The 19,012-nt window shown below is 40.9% G+C and overlaps 1 protein-coding gene across 1 annotated transcript in view; it reads left to right on the plus strand.

The window, feature by feature from the left end:
• APELA (apelin receptor early endogenous ligand) overlaps positions 1-8,189 on the plus strand; it is a 43,372-nt gene extending 35,183 nt beyond the window's left edge. Inside the window, exon 3 of the mRNA XM_077269789.1 lies at positions 7,073-8,189. The gene's annotated coding sequence lies outside the window, so the exon portion shown is untranslated. The remainder of the gene's footprint in view (positions 1-7,072) is intronic.
• The last annotated feature ends 10,823 nt before the right edge of the window (positions 8,190-19,012 follow it).

Below are 19,012 nucleotides of genomic sequence, written 5' to 3' on the forward strand. Positions count from 1 at the left end.
TTTAACACCTACAGCTCCAACATTTTACACACACACACACACACTACTAACATTATTAGTGAGGGACATATAAAAATCTAAAGGATATGCAATGGTTTACTGTATGCAAATCATGTCTCATATCCTGCCGGGTTCTGCAATGATTTTACAGATTTTTAAGATTGTGAGCCCTCGCGGGCAGGGTCCTCTCTCCTCCTGTACCAGTTGTGACTTGTATTGTTCAAGATTATTATACCTGTTTTTATTATGTATACCCCTCCTCAGATGTAAAGCACTATGGAATAAATGGCGCTATAATAATACATAATAATAACCGGACAATTGAATTATCGGCTATTCTGCTACCTAACTCTCTATGAAATATAAATATAGATATATATGTGTGTCAATGACACACATACACTCACCGGCCACTTGATTAGGTACACCTGTCCAACTTCTTGTTAACACTTAATTTCTAATCAGCCAATCACATGGCGGCAACTCAGTGCATTTAGGCATGTAGACATGGTCAAGACAATCTCCTGCAGTTCAAACCGAGCATCAGTATGGGGAAGAAAGGTGATTTGAGTGCCTTTGAACGTGGCATGGTTGTTGGTGCCAGAAGGGCTGGTCTGAGTATTTCAGAAACTGCTGATCTACTGGGATTTTCACGCACAACCATCTCTAGGGTTTACAGAGAATGGTCCGAAAAAGAAAAAAAATCCAGTGAGCGGCAGTTCTGTGGGCGGAAATGCCTTGTTGATGCCAGAGGTCAGAGGAGAATGGGCAGACTGGTTCGAGCTGATAGAAAGGCAACAGTGACTCAAATCGCCACCCGTTACAACCAAGGTAGGCCTAAGAGCATCTCTGAACGCACAGTGCGTCGAACTTTGAGGCAGATGGGCTACAGCAGCAGAAGACCACACCGGGTACCACTCCTTTCAGCTAAGAACAGGAAACTGAGGCTACAATTTGTACAAGCTCATCGAAATTGGACAGTAGAAGATTGGAAAAACGTTGCTTGGTCTGATGAGTCTCGATTTCTGCTGCGACATTCGGATGGTAGGGTCAGAATTTGGCGTAAACAACATGAAAGCATGGATCCATCCTGCCTTGTATGGAGCATCTTTGGGATGTGCAGCCAACAAATCTGCGGCAACTGTGTGATGCCATCATGTCAATATGGACCAAAATCTCTGAGGAATGCTTCCAGCACCTTGTTGAATCTATGCCACGAAGAATTGAGGCAGTTCTGAAGGCAAAAGGGGGTCCAACCCGTTACTAGCATGGTGTACCTAATAAAGTGGCCGGTGAGTATATATATATATATATATATATATATATATATATATATATATATACACATACATATATATACAGTGGCATGTAAAAGTTTGGGCACCCCTGGTCAAAATTACTGTTATTGTGAACAGTTAAGCAAGTTGAAGATGAAATCATCTCCAAAAGGTCTAAAGATAAAGAGGACACATTTCCTTTGTATTTTAGGAAAAAATATATATATTTTCTAATGTTTTACATTTTAAAAATTACCAAAAGGAAATTGGGCTTATGCAAATGTTTGGGCACCCTTGGAGATGTGTATGCTCAGAGATAACTTTGACCAATGTTTCAGACCTCACTTAGCCCGTTAGAGTTATGGCTTGTTCACTATCACCATTAGGAAAGGCCAGGTAAAACAAATTTCCCAGCATTATAAAAACTCAGCCTTCTCTAACCTTGTGCCAAAAAAACAGCAGCCATGGGTTCATCTGCCTAGCAGTCTGAAAATGAAAATGGTGGAGGCCAGCAAAGCAGGAGAAGGCTGTAAGCAGATAGCACAGCGTTTTCAAGTTGCCCTTTCCTAAGTTCAAAATGTAATTAAGAAATGTCAGTTTACAGGAACAGGGGAGGTCAAGATAAGGTCTGGAAGATGAAGCAAAATTTCAATGAGACCTGCTCGTAGTATTGCTAGAAAGAAAAATCATTACCACTGCTTGACTGCAAGAGACCTTCAGAAAGTTTTAGCAGGCTCTTGAGTTCTGGCACATTGTTCTACTGTTCAGAGACACCTGCACAAATACAACCTTCATGAGAGTCATCAGAAGAAAACCTCTCCTGCATTCTCACCGTAAAATTTAGAGTCAACAAACATTTAAACATTCATTGTGGAAACAAGTCCTGTGGACCGATGAAGTTAAAATAGAACTCTTTGGCCACAATGATCAAAGGTATGTGTGGAGAAAAAAGGACACAGTATTTCAGAAAAAGAACATCTCGCCAACCATTAAGCATGGGAGTGGATCAATCATGTTTTGGAGTCGTCTTGAAGCCAACGGGATGGGGAATATTTCACAGGTAGAGGGAAGAATGGATTCAATGAAATTTCAACAAATTCTTGATGCAAATATGTAAAAAAGCTGAATTTGAAAAGAGCATGGCTTCTACAAATGGATGATGATCCTAAACACATGTCAAAATCCACAATAGACTACTTCAAAAGGCGCAAGCTGAAGGTTTTATAATGGCCCAAACAGTCCCCTGATCTGAACATCACTGAAAATCTGTCGCTAGACTTCAAAATAGCAATGCATGCAAGACGACCCAGGAATCACACAGAACTGCAATTCTTTTCAAGGAAGAATGGAAAAAAATCCCTCAAACAAGAATTGAAAGACCCTTGTATGGCTACAAAAAGCATTCGCAAGCTATAATAGTTTTAAAAGGGGGGCTACTAGGTTACTAACCATGCAGGATGCCTAAACTTTTGCATGAGCCCATTTTCATTTTTGTAATTCTTAAAATGTAAAGATGAAAAATATATATATATATTTTTTTACAAAAATACAAAGAAAATGTGTCATCTTAAACCTTAGGCCTTTTAGAGATGATTTAATCTTCAACATGCTTAACTGTTCACAATAACAGTAATTTTGACCAGGGGTGCCCAAACTTTTACATGCCACTGTATACATACATATATATATATATATATATATATATATATATATATATATATATATATATATATACCTATACTATGTGTAGACATTTTATCTATTCTATTGTAAGCCGTCAGTGTGATTTTACATTACACAGCACTGAATTGCCGGCTTTTCTAAAGGACACCGGTGCGTATTTCTCGCAAGTCACACTGATGGTCCATGTGTTGTGTGAGTTTTTCTTACACCCATAGACTTTCATTGGCGAGTCTCGGCCGTAATACGGTGCAAATCGCAGCATGCTGCGATTTCTATCGCACGTATAATACGGCCGAGAAAACAACGAATGATGGGAGCTGCCCCATAGACTAACATTGGTCTGAGTGCTATGCGATTTTTTTATCGCATAGCACTCGTCCGTATTACACTCTAGTGTGACTCCGGCCTAAGATCATCTCTCAACCACTGGACATTTGCCTTCTTGAAGTTTAGTGTCCTTGTAACCCCTCTGCTACACATCTTATTAAAGGATACATGAAAACTTATTATTTTGTGATCATTCATCACTATTACCCAAGTGACCCCCAACCCTTATATTTGATATGCGGTCTGGCCTGTTGGTTAATATTAGGTCTAACAGTGCCCCTTGTTGGGTCCTGAACTAGTTGTGAGAGGTAATGGTCTCTCATAGTTGTCAAAAACCGATTACCTTTGCTGGAACTGCAGGTTTCGGTTCCCCAATGTAGTTCAGGCAGCCATTGCGGGCACATGCCAGCTGTTCAAGATGTGGGCTCACCGCCGGAGCCACATTAAAGGGAGGGTATCCGACATTGGCGCACTATTACGCCCGATGTCGGAAAGGGGTTAAGGATGATTTTACATATAAATACCCCCCTCTTTATACGGTCATTTCTGAACAGACTGTAGCCCTGTAAATTAACAACCCAGTCATGGCTCACATCCAGCCATGTCTCAGATATCCCCACCATGTCATAATTATGTTCCAACAACATTAATTCTAATTCCTCTATTTTGTTGGTGAGGCTCCTGGCATTACTATACATGCACTTTATGTATCTCTCTGTACCTCTATTCTTTCTTAAATTATTAACTATTCTAACTAGTGATGAGCGAATATACTCATTACTCGAGATTTCTCGAGCATGTTCGGGGGTCCTCCGAGTATTTTTTAGTGCTCGGAGATTTAGTTTTTCTAGCATTCCCTAGCAACCAGGCAACCCCCATATGTACTTATGCTGGCTAACAGATGTAAATCATTCAGCTGTGGCAAGAAAAACTAATTCTAACCCCACCCCCCATGCCACCACCAATTTCTTTATTTGTGCCCAGGTCACTATCTGCCCCCCTTACTGGAGCAGACACTCCTCCGGCTTTCAGAGGACATGCCTTGCTGCAGCAGTGCTACCCCTGCACTGACACCCCCCTCATCTGCCAACTTAGCAAACTTATTGGGGTGTGCCAGATCAGAACTAGCCTCCCTGGCACTCTTCCCTCTACCCCGCCTTCTGTCATCCAGCTAGATGCCTCACTTTTCCTGCAGCTCCATACTACCATTCTCCCCCACATCTATCCCATTGAGCATCTGCTCAGTGAGCAGAAGACTCCTTTCCATATTGTCTATGGATCTCAGTGTTGCCAGCTGCACATTTAGATCCAGTACCTGGGCTTCCAAATGCACAACCTGCTCACATCTCACACAGCAGTATGCACCCTCGACCTGCTGTTTAAGGATTACATACATGTGGCAAGATGTACACTGGATGGCATTATCAATAATGGAGCTCATTTCCTGGAGCTCATCTGCCAGGATTAGTCACGCCGAAATCGGTAGATTTGGCCAAGTTTCCCCTAATGTGTATTTAGTCATAAAAGCAATCACGTAGTTAACAAAACATTGCTCTCTTCCCTGCCAGCAGTAGATCAGAAGCAGAATTAGCACCATGACATTATCTTGTGAGTAGAGCACTCTGGGCAGCAGTTCAAGTGATACATTACTGCAATGGATTGAAAAGATAGCACTCTGTTTGTTGAATATCAAGACCACTAATTGACTGATACTGCGCCTATTAAAACATTACTATCTCAAGGGCTTCCGCAATCCTATTGAAGCTCTGAAAGAGATGATGAATGAGTGACCTGATAATTTCACTGATTTCAACCAAAAAATATTTGCCACCAGCCCCCATTGAAGTGAAGAGGGGCAACAGAGTATCAGTTGCATATAAGGGTATTTAACTTGCACTGTAAACGTACCGCCCCATTAGGCTAAATAAAATAGCCCGCAGAAAGAAATCATTGTTTGACCAAAACCTATTGTCTGCATTATCAGCTACGCTGTGAACAGAATTAAAGGAATGTGACAAAGAATGGATGAAAGAGAGGAACACTTAGGAGCCAATGTAATAATATTAAAAAAATATATATATAAAGCCAAACACTAAACACATGTACTTTATAATTCTGTAATATAATTTGTAATATACGGTAATTACAAACGACCCAGCACAAAAAAACAAAAACAAAGTCACCAACGTTAAATTGAGTATATAAAAACCCCAAAACAATATATTGCCTTGACATTAGGATTTTTTTTACATTTTTGTACAGTTTTACTTGCATCTTAACTTTTATTTGTAAAAGAAAACCCACACTGACTAAATGTTTGCTGAAAAATATAAAATGCAAAATATACATTGCACTTTGTACTGCAGTGCTTTTCCTAATTTGTACTTTTTTTCTACATGCAGAAGATTGTAAATTTTGAAAATTTTCTTGAACCAGGTTGTGACGCTTTTCTTCCACTGACCGCCATTGTTTTTTTTCTCTGAGTAAAAATGTTGCATGTGTTATTGTGGATTTTTTTGTTGCATTTTCAAAATTACAGATCTAAAGCTGCATCTTTACTGAAAAGAATACTCGTTGTCGATAATCTTTCAATGTAAACAGGCTGCTGATCACACAACGAACGAGCAAAACACTCTTTCATCGAGTGAAATAATTTTTCTGTTTTTAGTGCAAAAGATCCTTTTTCTTTTGGGTGCATCGTCCTTTGTAAACTATAGCAGTTATGGTCACACCACCGTAATTTTTCTCATCCAAGAAAAACGGTACGATTATGCTACTAACACTCAGATCAATGTGTGATCATAGTGGGGTCCGATTTTCTAGGATGTGAAGATAGATAAAAACAATTCGCCATCCTTGTCCATTCTGTCAGTCCATGAAAATTGGACACTCAGATGTCATTCGCATGTGGTCTGATTTTTTCTTGCCTGGTCCCTACATAAAGGATAACCATAGTAATAATTTTTAGTTTAGAAATCAATAATTAACATGGAAATAAGCAACTTTACCATATGTCTTATTAGAGAAGTCTGCTTCTTTCACCTCCTGGATTGATCATTTATTTTCATTTCACAGGTAAAATCTATTCAGTGAAGACAAACTCACATTACTGAGATAGGAGATGGCAGTGCTTGTAAAATTTTATGGTGGTGGAGGAGACAAACATTCTGTTATTAGAGTTCTTCACAGAACTTTATGATCACCAACTCACATCTCCTATCTCAGTAATGGGAAAGTCTGTCTTCACTGTAGACACATTTTACCCATAAATTGAGAATTTTGAGACCGATTGATTAGTGTGAGGAAAAATAAGCAGATTTCTCTTATAACATACAAAGTTTCATATTTTCACGAGAATTATTTATAAAAAACAAACATTTGATTGGTGATTATTCTAAATTTTTCAATTTATAGAGTCGCACTATCTAAAAATATTAAAATCTGCATTTTTATCTTGCTAATACAAGCCTATGGGCTGAATAGACATCAAATTGGAAAACTCCTGTAAGACCAATTAACAATTAAACAGATAATCTTATTGAGGCCACGTTCAGTATATGGTCAGTATTTTGCATCAGTATTTGTAAGCTAAAACCAGGAGTGGGTGATTAATGCAGAAGTGGTGACGTGCTTCTATTATACTTTTCCTCTGATTGTTTCACTTTGGGTTTTGGCTTACAAATACGGAGGTAAAATACTGACCAAACACTGAACATCTGAATGTGTCCTAACTTAGAGAATATACTCACAATGCAAACTATTTAATATCCTAAATGTCTTTTCAGGTTGGAAAGCATTTCGAGAAGATGTGATTTAAGACAGGACAATATGTTATTTATTAAAAGGTATTCTGTACATAAAGAAGCATCTCCATGGATTTCGGTCATCCATGGCAGAAGTTGGACAGAGCCAATCTTGAAAAGTGCTGAAAGCATTGGACTGAAACGACTTCTCCTACAGCCCAACAGCATAAAGAAACATCACAAGTACAAGCAGATGTAGCCATTACTGCGGCACAATCCCGGCAAGCAATACATCATTGAGAAATGCGGATTGTGGTTTCTTCTGGAAGTTGAACAGCGCAGAAATATTCTACAATAAAGGAATCACTAAAATACCATCACTATATGCCCTTTGCCTTAATGAGCCAATGATGTACATACCATGTATTGAACCATTGTGGACATACAGATTTAACGAAGATTGCAAGACCCAATTGAGAGTCAAGCCGGTGGTCTGGAATTTTAAGAGTGAATAATTCATATAAAAGTGCAATACTTAGTCCTTGTAGATAGGCAGAGGGAATATTGCTTTGTTGTACAAATGCAAAGGCTACATTTGCTCATAGAGGACTCAAAAGGACAATGTCTACATGTCCTATAAACCAGAATGAAACTGCCGCTGTAAGTGTACTTGTAAACATTCAGTCTAGAGCCAAACATATTGTAATTATTGTGTAGATAACATATTCCTTTTGAATAGTTTTCTCCTTTTATATAAAGCTGTAAATGATCTTAATGTCAAGCATGCCACCAACATGTTTTCTCTCAGAGAGTAGCATTAAAATACTAAGGCAGCATATTCTTCCGTATTATCACAAAGGTGCCAAGAAATGAAACAATATGATAAATTAAACCATATGATGGACCAAGAAATATACCAGTTATGTTTCCCAAGAAATACTGCTTTGGTGCCAATTCTGGCTCTAAAGGAGCCAAAAAAGTAGATGGAAAGCTGCACTACATTGTGCTTGTCCACTACAATCCCTTATGAATGTCCCCAAGGAGCTGCAAAAAAAAAAAAAAAAAAGCACCCTTACCGTCCCAACTTGCGCCACTCCACTGGTCAGAGCCCAGTGTCAGTTGGCGATCTTGTGTCAAATAAAGACATGTCAGTGCTGCAGTCTATCAGCAGCTGTTTATTGGCCACAGGCTTTAGGGGGTTTCCCCACAAACAAAGTGCATTTGAAGGGCTGGATGTGGCACGTGGGCCGTAGTCTGCCCAAATCTTTTCTTTTAGAAGCTCAATTTAACTGGATTAATTCTATAGATCAGAGATACTTTTGTTAAACCTCTTTGGCACTACTCTGAGAATTGTTGATGGAAATGACAATATTCTAAGCAAACAGCTTTACATTCATTTCAGTGACAGCTGGCAAAGAGCGTGAAGTTATTCAATGACGAAATTAATAATTCAATGGCAAATGTATATAAAATGTTCTATAGAGCGGTTGCACCCTAAATTGTAATCAGACGTCAAACCTTGTGAATTTGTCATGTGTATCATTGAAATCTAGAATTTACCCTCTAAAGAGATTGGAAGCTTCTCATTTGGTACAGATGGACCAAAGGGCCACAGGTTATCTACGGCCAACATAAGTGATCAGCTGACATGTGGCACGACATGATCGCTTTGATCTCCTACCTTGATTCCCATTAATGCACCAATTTTTGAACATGAGGAAATACTCCAAAATATTTTTAAAGAGGTTTTTTGTTCTGAAAATGCAAACGGCGACATAAAACTTCACTTTTCATATTTGTTCATATTTCTATAATAAAGTACGTATTTGCTTTGAAAGTAAATGTGCACTTCCAAAAGCATTATTCTGATGCCTTAATAAATGTATGTTTTTATAGATTCTTGACTTTTTTTTTTTTATGAAATAAAAAATATGTACGGTATTTACATAAAATTGACAAAGAAAAAAAAGTATAATTTTTTTGAACAACAAAAAACTAACTACTGATGGTGATTGCAAAGTTGTCAGACATGAGTCCATCTGAGTGGAGGGATAACCATGTCGTTCAACTCCTCCGTCCTCCACCATGGTTGGCTGTTCCGTTCAGGGTGTGTGGGTAGAAAGGGTAGAAACAGGAAGGATAAGTATGAGCAGATGGTGTATAGTGTGGGCAAACATTGGATTGTATAAAAAGATGTGAAGGAGAGTAGAGAAGTTAAGAGAAAGTATGCAATGGTGTGCAGTGAGAGGAGATAAATGGCTGGTAGGTTGGATGGTACTGGGGGGGAGAAAGTGGGACTGGGATGGAAGGGTGTGTGAACAGTGAGTTGGCTGGCATGCAAGAGGGGTCTGGGAAGAGTGAGGATAGGTCCCAGAGGGAGTGGATGTTACTCAGAGCAGGACTAGAAGTCCCCAATTCATTATCATTACTATATTATGAATACATTTACTCAAGCCCACTCTTCATTGTGAGAAGATTGAGAACCATCACTAACCATGGCAGGCAGAGGGAGGGAATAAATAGAGATGCTGTTAAGGGTTGATGGAAAATCAAATTGCCAGTAATTTATTTTTCTCTCACCCATGACAACACCTGAGAGATGATAAGCAAGGAATCCTTTGATAGGGAGCACCCCTGTGAGATCTTACACCTGAGGAAAGATTCCAAGAATATCCTAGTTCACTGGCTAGTGCTTAAGGAAGGTAGATTGAATAATCTCAGACTTTCAAAATCAAGATCTTGTCTCTAATGATTTGGAGCTCCAACAAAAAAGCGCCTACAATAGTAAAAAAGGAATTCTTTTATTGGTTACAACTTTTTTTTTTCAGAGAGGGTATAAAATTATAGACTATTTATATGCATGGTTTGTTATCTTTGATTTAAGTAGACATTCTGTACTTGTTAAATTATCTAACAATTGAAGTACTGCATCTTTCGGATTATAAGATATATATACACTCACCGGCCACTTTATTAGGTACACCTGTCCAACTTCTTGTTAACACTAGGCCTAAGAGCATCTCTGAACGCACAGTGCGTCGAACTTTGAGGCAGATGGGCTACAGCAGCAGAAGACCACACCGGGTACCACTCCTTTCAGCTAAGAACAGGAAACTGAGGCTACAATTTGTACAAGCTCATCGAAATTGGACAGTAGAAGATTGGAAAAACGTTGCTTGGTCTGATGAGTCTCGATTTCTGCTGCGACATTCGGATGGTAGGGTCAGAATTTGGCGTAAACAACATGAAAGCATGGATCCATCCTGCCTTGTATGGAGCATCTTTGGGATGTGCAGCCGACAAATCTGCGGCAACTGTGTGATGCCATCATGTCAATATGGACCAAAATCTCTGAGGAATGCTTCCAGCACCTTGTTGAATCTATGCCACGAAGAATTGAGGCAGTTCTGAAGGCAAAAGGGGGTCCAACCCGTTACTAGCATGGTGTACCTAATAAAGTGGCCGGTGAGTGTATATATATATATATATATATATATATATATATATATAATTTTAACGGTGGGAAGGGAACAGCTTCGGTGGAGCGGGGTCCCAGGAGGAAGGGTCGCTGCTCTAGGAAGCTGGCAGCAGCAGGTGTTCGGTGCTGCAAGCCAAAGGCTGGGAGGACGGGGTGTTCGGTGGTGCAAGGCTGCGGTGAGCCCCGGGCTTTCACAAAAAGCCCCTCCTCGCAGCCCAGGGAATGCAGCATCTCACCACGCCTAACACCACCGCCAGCTTGCTGTAGCAGTCACCCTGACTTCAGGGTCCCTGCTCCACCGCAGCTGCCTTCACCTGGAATGCGACCGTAAAAGCGGACCATAAGATGTACCACCATTTAATTTATTTCTTTAAGTTTTTTCCATTTGCCTCCCCAAAATTTGGGAGATGTCTTATGGGTCTGGTGCATCTTATAGTCCGCAAAATACAGTATCTGAGAACTGGTACTAAGACTTTGCATGTTACTGGAAGCATAAGTCAAGAGATTAAAAGAACCTGGTAACCCCAACAAGGACTCGAGTAGGGTTCCTAGTGGCTGAAGCACCCAGCAACTGTACCTGCTTAAAATATTATTTAACATCAAACCCACTATTGTTGATATTTTCCATTTAAGTAAGGCCCCCAAGATCAACATTTGAGACATAAGAAACCATTCTAGTGTCAATGATCACCTAATGGTTCAAAATATCTACCCAACTCTATTATATCAAGTGTAGATTGAGAATCCCAGAATGTCAAAGTCGTTCCAAAAACCAGAAAAAAATACTCAGCAGCACTGATTTCAATCCACCTTCACCATTCTCTTTTTTTGGTGTGACCCTCAGGGTGTAACATTAAGTCCTCCCAAGAAATGTATTTAAGCTGAAATGAACAACTCTAGTTCGAGATTTCCATCTTCGAGAATTTCTGGTTAGCGCATCCTAGCCAAGTACTAATGACGGATAGAACTAGAACAGGCAAAAAAGAGATCTGAGCTATTCAGTACAAAGAAAAGCCATGATCAAACATTCATTTAGAGATGATAGAATTTATTCTCTTCTCTAAAATGGCATCATTTCCGCAACTTTAATGGATGCTTATACAATCCAACCATGAAGATTGCTAGTTGAAAATGGTTGAATGCAAAATACAAACAGAAAGACTAAGCAAACCAAGTCATTAACCATCACCCCTATGAATAACAGCTTTTATTTTTCAGATGAGGATGTGACTACGTCAGAAAGACATATAGACCTTATATGCAAGTCACTTGGGGTATGTCTCTATCAGTTTTGTACATCAAGAGACTGAAATTCTTGCCCATTCTTTCTTGGCAAACAGCTCGAGCTCAGTGAGGTTTGATGGAGATCGTTTGTGAACAGCAGTTTTCAGTTCTTTCCACAGATTCTCAATTGGATTGAGGTCTACACTTTGACTTCGCCATTCTAACACCTGGATAAGTTTATTTGTGAACCATTCCATTGTGGATTTTGCTTTATGTTTGGGATCATTGTCTTGTTGCAACATAAATCGTCGTCCCAGTCTCAGGTCTTCTTCAAGAATGGTCCTGTATTTGGCTCCATCCATCTTCTCATCAATTTTAACCATGTTCCCTGTCCCTGCTGAAGAGAAGCAGGCACAAATCATGATGCTGCCACCACCATGTTTGACAGTGGGGATGGCGTGTTCAGGGTGATGAGCTGTGTTGCCTTTACGCCAAACATATAGTTTGGCATTGTTGCCAAAAAGTTCGATTTTGGTTTCATCTGACCAGAGCACCTTCTTCCATATGTTTGGTGTGTCTCCCAGGTGGCTTGTTGCAAACTTTAAACAACACTTTTTATGGATATCTTTGAGAAATGGCTTTCTTCTTGCCACTCTTCCATAAAGGCCAGATTTGTGCAGTGTACGACTAATTGTTGTCCTATGGACAGACTGTCCCACCTCAGCTGTAGATCTCTGCAGTTCATCCAGAGTGATCATGGGCCTCTTGGCTGCATCTCTGATCAGTCTTCTCCTTGCTTGAGATGAAAGCTTAGAGGGACGGCCGGGTCTTGGTAGATTTGCAGTGGTATGATGCTCCTTCCATTTCAATATGATCGCTTGCACAGTGCTCCTTGGGATGTTTAAAGTTTTGGAAATCATTTTGTATCCAAATCCAGCTTTAAACCTTCTCCACAACAGTATCATGGACCTGCCTGTTGTGTTCTTTGGTCTTCATGATGCTCTCAGTGCTTCAAACAGAACCCTGAGACGATCACAGAGCAGGTGCATTTATACGGAGACTTGATTACACACAGGTGGATTATATTTATCATTAGGCATTTAGGACAACATTGGATCATTCAGAGATCCACAATGAACTTCAGGAGTGAATTTGCTGCACTGAAAGTAAAGGGGCCGAATAATATTGCACGCCCCACTTTTCAGTTTTTGAATTTCCACAAAAATGTAAAATAACCAATACATGTCGTTCAACTTCATAATTGTGCTCCACTTGTTGTTGATTCTTCACAAAAAATTAAATTTGGTATCTTTATGTTTGAAGCATGATATGTGGGAAAAAGTTGAAAAGTTCCAGGGGGCCGAATACTTTCGCAAGGCACTATATATATATATATATGTATATATATATATATATATATATTATTAATGTATATTAAAAAGATAATTACATTAAAAACAATATTGACAAAAGTACAAAAAAAGCGCCAAAAGGAGACAGTGTCGAGTAAGTATATATGCTGTTCGCACAAGATGACCAACAATATATTAGTACACCTCAAAAAGTCAAAAGAAGTGAGGGTGAACAATTATAACTTAAATGTCACGTCAATCAAAAGAAGCAGAGTTCATTGCCTTCAAGGATTTACTTGTTATAACTGCACACCTAGTGTATGTATGGGTAACTGAAGTGAAAGGGGGAACACCTCCCCTGGATAAAGCAACACGTGAAACGTGCGTCGGGGTTGAAGCGCCACTTAAAGGTACAGTGTCCTAGATATTTGCCACATCAACATTTACCTCAGGCTTGTTATCTTTTGTGCTACTAACGCCTTATATATCCCAATTATTTGCATCATGTATCATTGATGATACTAATTTTGGCCAAGGGGGCTTTTGAAACATCTACTCCTCCCCCTTTCACTTCAGTTACCCATACATACACTAGGGGTGCAATTATAACAAATAAATCCTTGAAGGCATGAGCTCTGCTTCTTTTGATTGACGTGACATTTAACTTATAATTGTTCACCCTCACTTCTTTTGACTTTTTGAGGTGTAGTAATATATTGTGGGTCATCTTGTGAACAGCATATATACTTACTCGACACTGTCTCCTTGTGGCGCTTTTCATTTGTACTTTTGTCCCTGGTGTGTTTAATGTAATTATCTTTTTAATATACATTAATAAAATTTTGAATTTTTATGGTATATTACTTTCTTGTTCTCTTCATCTGATGTGTTTATTCATTGGAAGTGCCAAACTACCTAGGCAATTACATATTTGAGATTTTAATATCCCATGTGATAGAATCTGTTTAGTGTGTTACTATCCGCCATTTTCTTGTGGAGTTCTGGCTGCTGTTTTTTTTCCTCTGGTGGGTCGCCCACTCCATCGTGGGGTGTCAGCCTAATCATATTGCAGGGTCAGTTTTCCCCCTTCTACCTTAGTCCTGTGTTGCAGATCCGTAACACCATGGAGGTCTTGAGTTGGAATGATGCTCAAAATCAAAGTGGAAAATAAAATTGCAGGCTGATCCAACTTCAGTGGAAATGCCTCAAGACAAGGAAATTATGCTCAGTAGTGTGTGTGGCCTTCACGTGCCTGTATGACCTCCCTATAATGCCTGGGCATGTTCTTGATGAGGGGGCAGATGGTTTGCTGAGGGATCTCCTCACAGACCTGGATTAAGGCATCAGTCAACTCCTGGACAGTCTGTGGTGAAATGCAGCGTTGGTGGATGGAATGAGATATGATGTGCTTGATTGGATTCAGTGCTGGGGAACGGGCAGGCCAGTCCATAGAATCAATGCCTTCATCATGCAGGAACTGCTGACACACTTCAGCCACATGAGGCCTAGTATTGTCATGCATCAGAAGGAACCCAGGGCCCACTGCACCTGCATATGTTCTCACAATGGGTCTGAGTATCTCATCCTGGTACCTACTGGTAGTCAGGGTACATCAGGCTAGCACATGGAGGGCTCAGCGGCTCTCCAAAAAAAAGGCCTCCCACACCATTCCTTACTCACTGCCAAACCGGTCACGCTGGAGGATGTTGCAGGCAGCAGAACGCTCTCCACGGAATCTCCAGACTCTGTCACATGTGCTCAGTGTGAACCTGCTCTCATCTGTGAAGACCACAGAGTGCCAGTGTCGAATCTGCCAATCTTGGTGTTCTCTGGCAAATGGCAATCGCCCTGAATGGTGTTGGGCTGTAAGTAGTGATGAGCGAGTATACTCGTTGCTTGGGTTTTCCCAAGCATGCTAGGGTGGTCTCCGAGTATTTGTAAGTGATCGGAGATTTCGTTTTCGCCACCGCAGCTGAATGATTTACAGCTGCTAGACAGTTTAAATACATGTGGGGATTCCCTAGCAACCAGGCAACCCCCCACATGTACTCAGGCTGGCTAGCAGCAGTAAATCATGCAGCTGCATCAACAAAAACTAAATCTCCGAGCACTTACAAATACTCGGAGACCACCCAAGCGTGCTCACAAGTATACTCGCTCATCACTAGCTGTAAGCACAACACCCACTTGTGGATGTCAGGCCCTCATAACTCCCTGATGGAGTCTGTTTCTGACAGTTTGAGCAGACACATGGGTGTTAGTGGCCTGCTGGAGATAATTTTTCAGGGCTCTGGCACTGCTTCTCTTGTTCCTCCTTGCACAAAGGAGGAGGTAGCAGTCCTACTGCTGGGTTGTTGCTCTCCTACGCCCCCCTCCATGTCTCCTGGTGTACTGGCCTGTTTCCTGGTATCTGCTCCATGCTCTGGACACTTTGGTGACAGACACAGCTACCCTTCTTGCCACAGCTTGCATTGATGCGCCATCCTGGATGAGCTGCACTACCTTAGCAACTTCTGTGGGTTGTAGACAACGCCTCACGTTACTGTACAGGACCTCTAGGGGTGAGAGCAATGACAAAATGCAAAAATGACAAAAACAGCCAAAAAAGGATGAGAACAGGGAAATGGTCTGTGGTCACCCCTGTAAAACGACTCCTTTATAGGGTTTGTCTTGCTAATTGAGCATCATTTCTAACTGTTGCCTGTTACACTTGCACAACAGCAGGGGAAATTGATTCACAATCAGTGTTGCTTCTTTACTCAATTTGTTGATTTCACAGAAGTATGATTGACTTGTAGTTTCATTGTGATGTTTAAGTGTTCCCTTTATTTTTTGAGCAAATTATATATATATATATATATTATACACACACACAATCACATATATACTGTATATTCATACACACACACCATGTTCCAAATTATTACGCAAATGATAGATATTCTCGGATTTTCCTAAATGGTCGGTGCAAATGACAGTCAATCTAATAAAAATCATCACCCGTTAGAGTATACATCAAATTTTATTGAAGAAACCTCCCAATGATAACAGTATAATCTCCAAAATAAATAAAAACTCAAAATGCACTGTTCCAAATTATGCATAGTAGAATTTCTAAACATTTGATATGTTTTAAAGAACTGAAAATGCTCATTTGTGGAATTTGCAGCATTAGGAGGTCACATTCACTGAACAAAAAAGCTATTTAACTCCAAAAGATCCTAACAGGCCAAGTTACATGTTAACAAAGGAACCCATCTTTGATATCACCTGCACAATTCTTGCATCCATTGAACATTGAGTTTTTGGAGAGTTTCTGCTTGTATTTCTTTGCATGAAGTCAGAATAGCCTCCCAGAGCTGCTGTTTTGATGTGAACTGCCTCCCACCCTCATAGATCTTTTGCTTGATGATACTCCAAAGGTTCTCTAGGGTGGAGGTCAGGGAAAATGGTGGCCACACCATGAGATTATAAATAATCTTTATTTTTTATATAGCGCTAACATATTCCGCAGCGCTAAAGTTTTTTTTGCACACATTATCATCGCTGTCCCCGATGGGGCTCACAATCTAAATTCCCTATCAGTATGTCTTTGGAATGTGGGAGGAAACCGGAGTACCCGGAGGAAACCCACGCAAACACGGAGAGAACATACAAACTCTTTGCAGGTTTTGTCCTGGGTGGGATTAGAACCCAGGACTCTAGCGCTGCAAGGCTGTTTATCTCCTTTTATGCCCATTGCAGCTAATGACTCAGAGGTATTCTTTGCAGCATGAGATGGTGCAGTGTCATGCATGAAGATGATTTTGCTCCTGAAGGCACTCTTCTGCTTTTTATACCATGGAAGAAAGTTGTCAGTCAGAAACACTAGATACTTTGCAGAGATCATTTTCACACTTTCAGCAACCTTAATCGGCCCTACCAGCTGTTTCCCCATGATTCCGACCAAAAACATGACTCCTCCACCTCCTTGCTGACGTCGCAGCCTTGTTGGGTCATGGTGGCCATCCACCAACCATCCACTACTCCATCCATCTGGACCATCCAGGGTAGCTTGACACTCACATCAGTAAACAAGACTGTTTGAAAATTAGTCTTCATGTATGTCTGGGCCCACTACAGCTGTTTCTGCTTGTGAAAGCTGTTTAGGGGTGGCCGAATAGTAGGTTTGTGCTCAGATTCAGCCTCAAATCTCTTAACAGTACAATGATCATGCTTAAGTTTTCAGAAAATATCTAATGTTTTCATCCCTTGACCAAGGCATTGCACTATTTGATGCTTTTTGGCAGCAGAGAGATCCTTTTTCGTTCCCATGCTACATGAAAACTGTGGCCAGCTTAATAACGTGGAACATCATTTTTACGTAGTTTTCCTTTAAAGGGAACCTGTCACCTGAATTTGGCGGGACCAGTTTTGGGTCATATGGGCGGGGTTTTCGGGTGTTTGATTCACCCTTTCCTTACCCGCTGGCTGCAATATTGGATTGAAGCTCATTCTCTGTCCTCCGGAGTACACGCCTGCGCAAGGAAATTGCCTTGCGCTGGCGTGTACTCCAGAGCAGAGGTGTCAAACTGCATTCCTCGAGGGCCGCAAACAGGTCATGTTTTCAGGATTTCCTTGTATTGCACAGGTGATAATTTAAATCACCTGCACAGAATGATTCCAGCAACTTGTGGAATGCTAAGGAAATCTTGAAAACACTCATGGTTTGAGGCCTTCGAGGAATGCAGTTTGACACCTCTGCTCAGAGTTCGCATCTCTGCTTCAGGAAAATGGCCGCCGCGATCTCCATCTGCGCATGCGCGGCAGCCCGCGGCCATTTTCCTGAAGCCCCGGGCAGCAGAGCGCTCCAACTGCGCACGCGCGGCCACAGGAAGATGGCCGCCCCCACCGATCACCAGGGATATAGCGCAGAGCGCGCTGTTTTTCGTCACCTGCGCAGTCGCAAACCACTACTCCACCAACGGAAACCTAAGCAAGATCTGGGGGAAGAAACAGCTTTGTCACCACGCCCCTATGACCAGACCAGCATGATTGACAGCGAAAACGGCGACTTTGGTAAGTAATTTCGGCAGCTTAGGTGGGGAATCAGGGTAGAAAAAAAACACTTTTGTAAAGCACAGCTCATGCCCTATGTAGCGGTATTTTTATCTCCGAATGAAAAACCGGGGTGACAGGTTCCCTTTAAGTATATAATTCCACATTTGTTAATTCATAGTTTTGATGCCTTCAGTGTGAATGTACAATTTTCATAGTCATAAAAATGCAGAAAAATTTTTAAATGAGGTGTGTCCAAGCTTTTGGTCTGTACTGTACATATAGAATAGGTAGATATATAGATGTCAGTGACAAATACAATTTGGTTCAGTGTGTGCAAATTACTGGACATGTATTTAATTAATAAACGATTATTTATTGGAAAAAAATGGCCTGGGCTCCTGCGCAATTTTCAAAACCAGCAGAGGGAAAGCCAGCGACTGGGGGCAGATGTTTATAGCCTGGGACGGGGATAATACCCATGGAGCTTCCCAGGCTATTAATATCAGCTCACAAATGATGGGGGACCACCCAAAAAAATGACGTGAAGTTCCCCCATAATTAATAACCATTTCATTAAAAGACTTTATTCTGGCTGTCTTTATTTAACCCTTTACCAACTATAGGATTAGTAATGGAGGTGTCTTATTGACACCTCTCCATTACTAAGCTGGATTGATGTCACCTTACAATACAAAGGTGACATCAACACCCCAACTATTACCCCATATTCCACCACTACAGGCAGTGGGAAGAGAGAGGCTAAGTGCCAGAATTGGTGCATCTTAGAGATGCGCCTTCTCTGGGGTGGCTGGGGGCAGATGTTTTTAGCCGGGGGGGGGGGGCAATGAACATGGTCCCTTCCTAGGCTATTAATATCACTGGCTTTCC

This window comes from Ranitomeya variabilis, chromosome 1 (assembly GCF_051348905.1).
Source record: "Ranitomeya variabilis isolate aRanVar5 chromosome 1, aRanVar5.hap1, whole genome shotgun sequence".
Lineage (NCBI taxonomy): Eukaryota > Metazoa > Chordata > Amphibia > Anura > Dendrobatidae > Ranitomeya > Ranitomeya variabilis.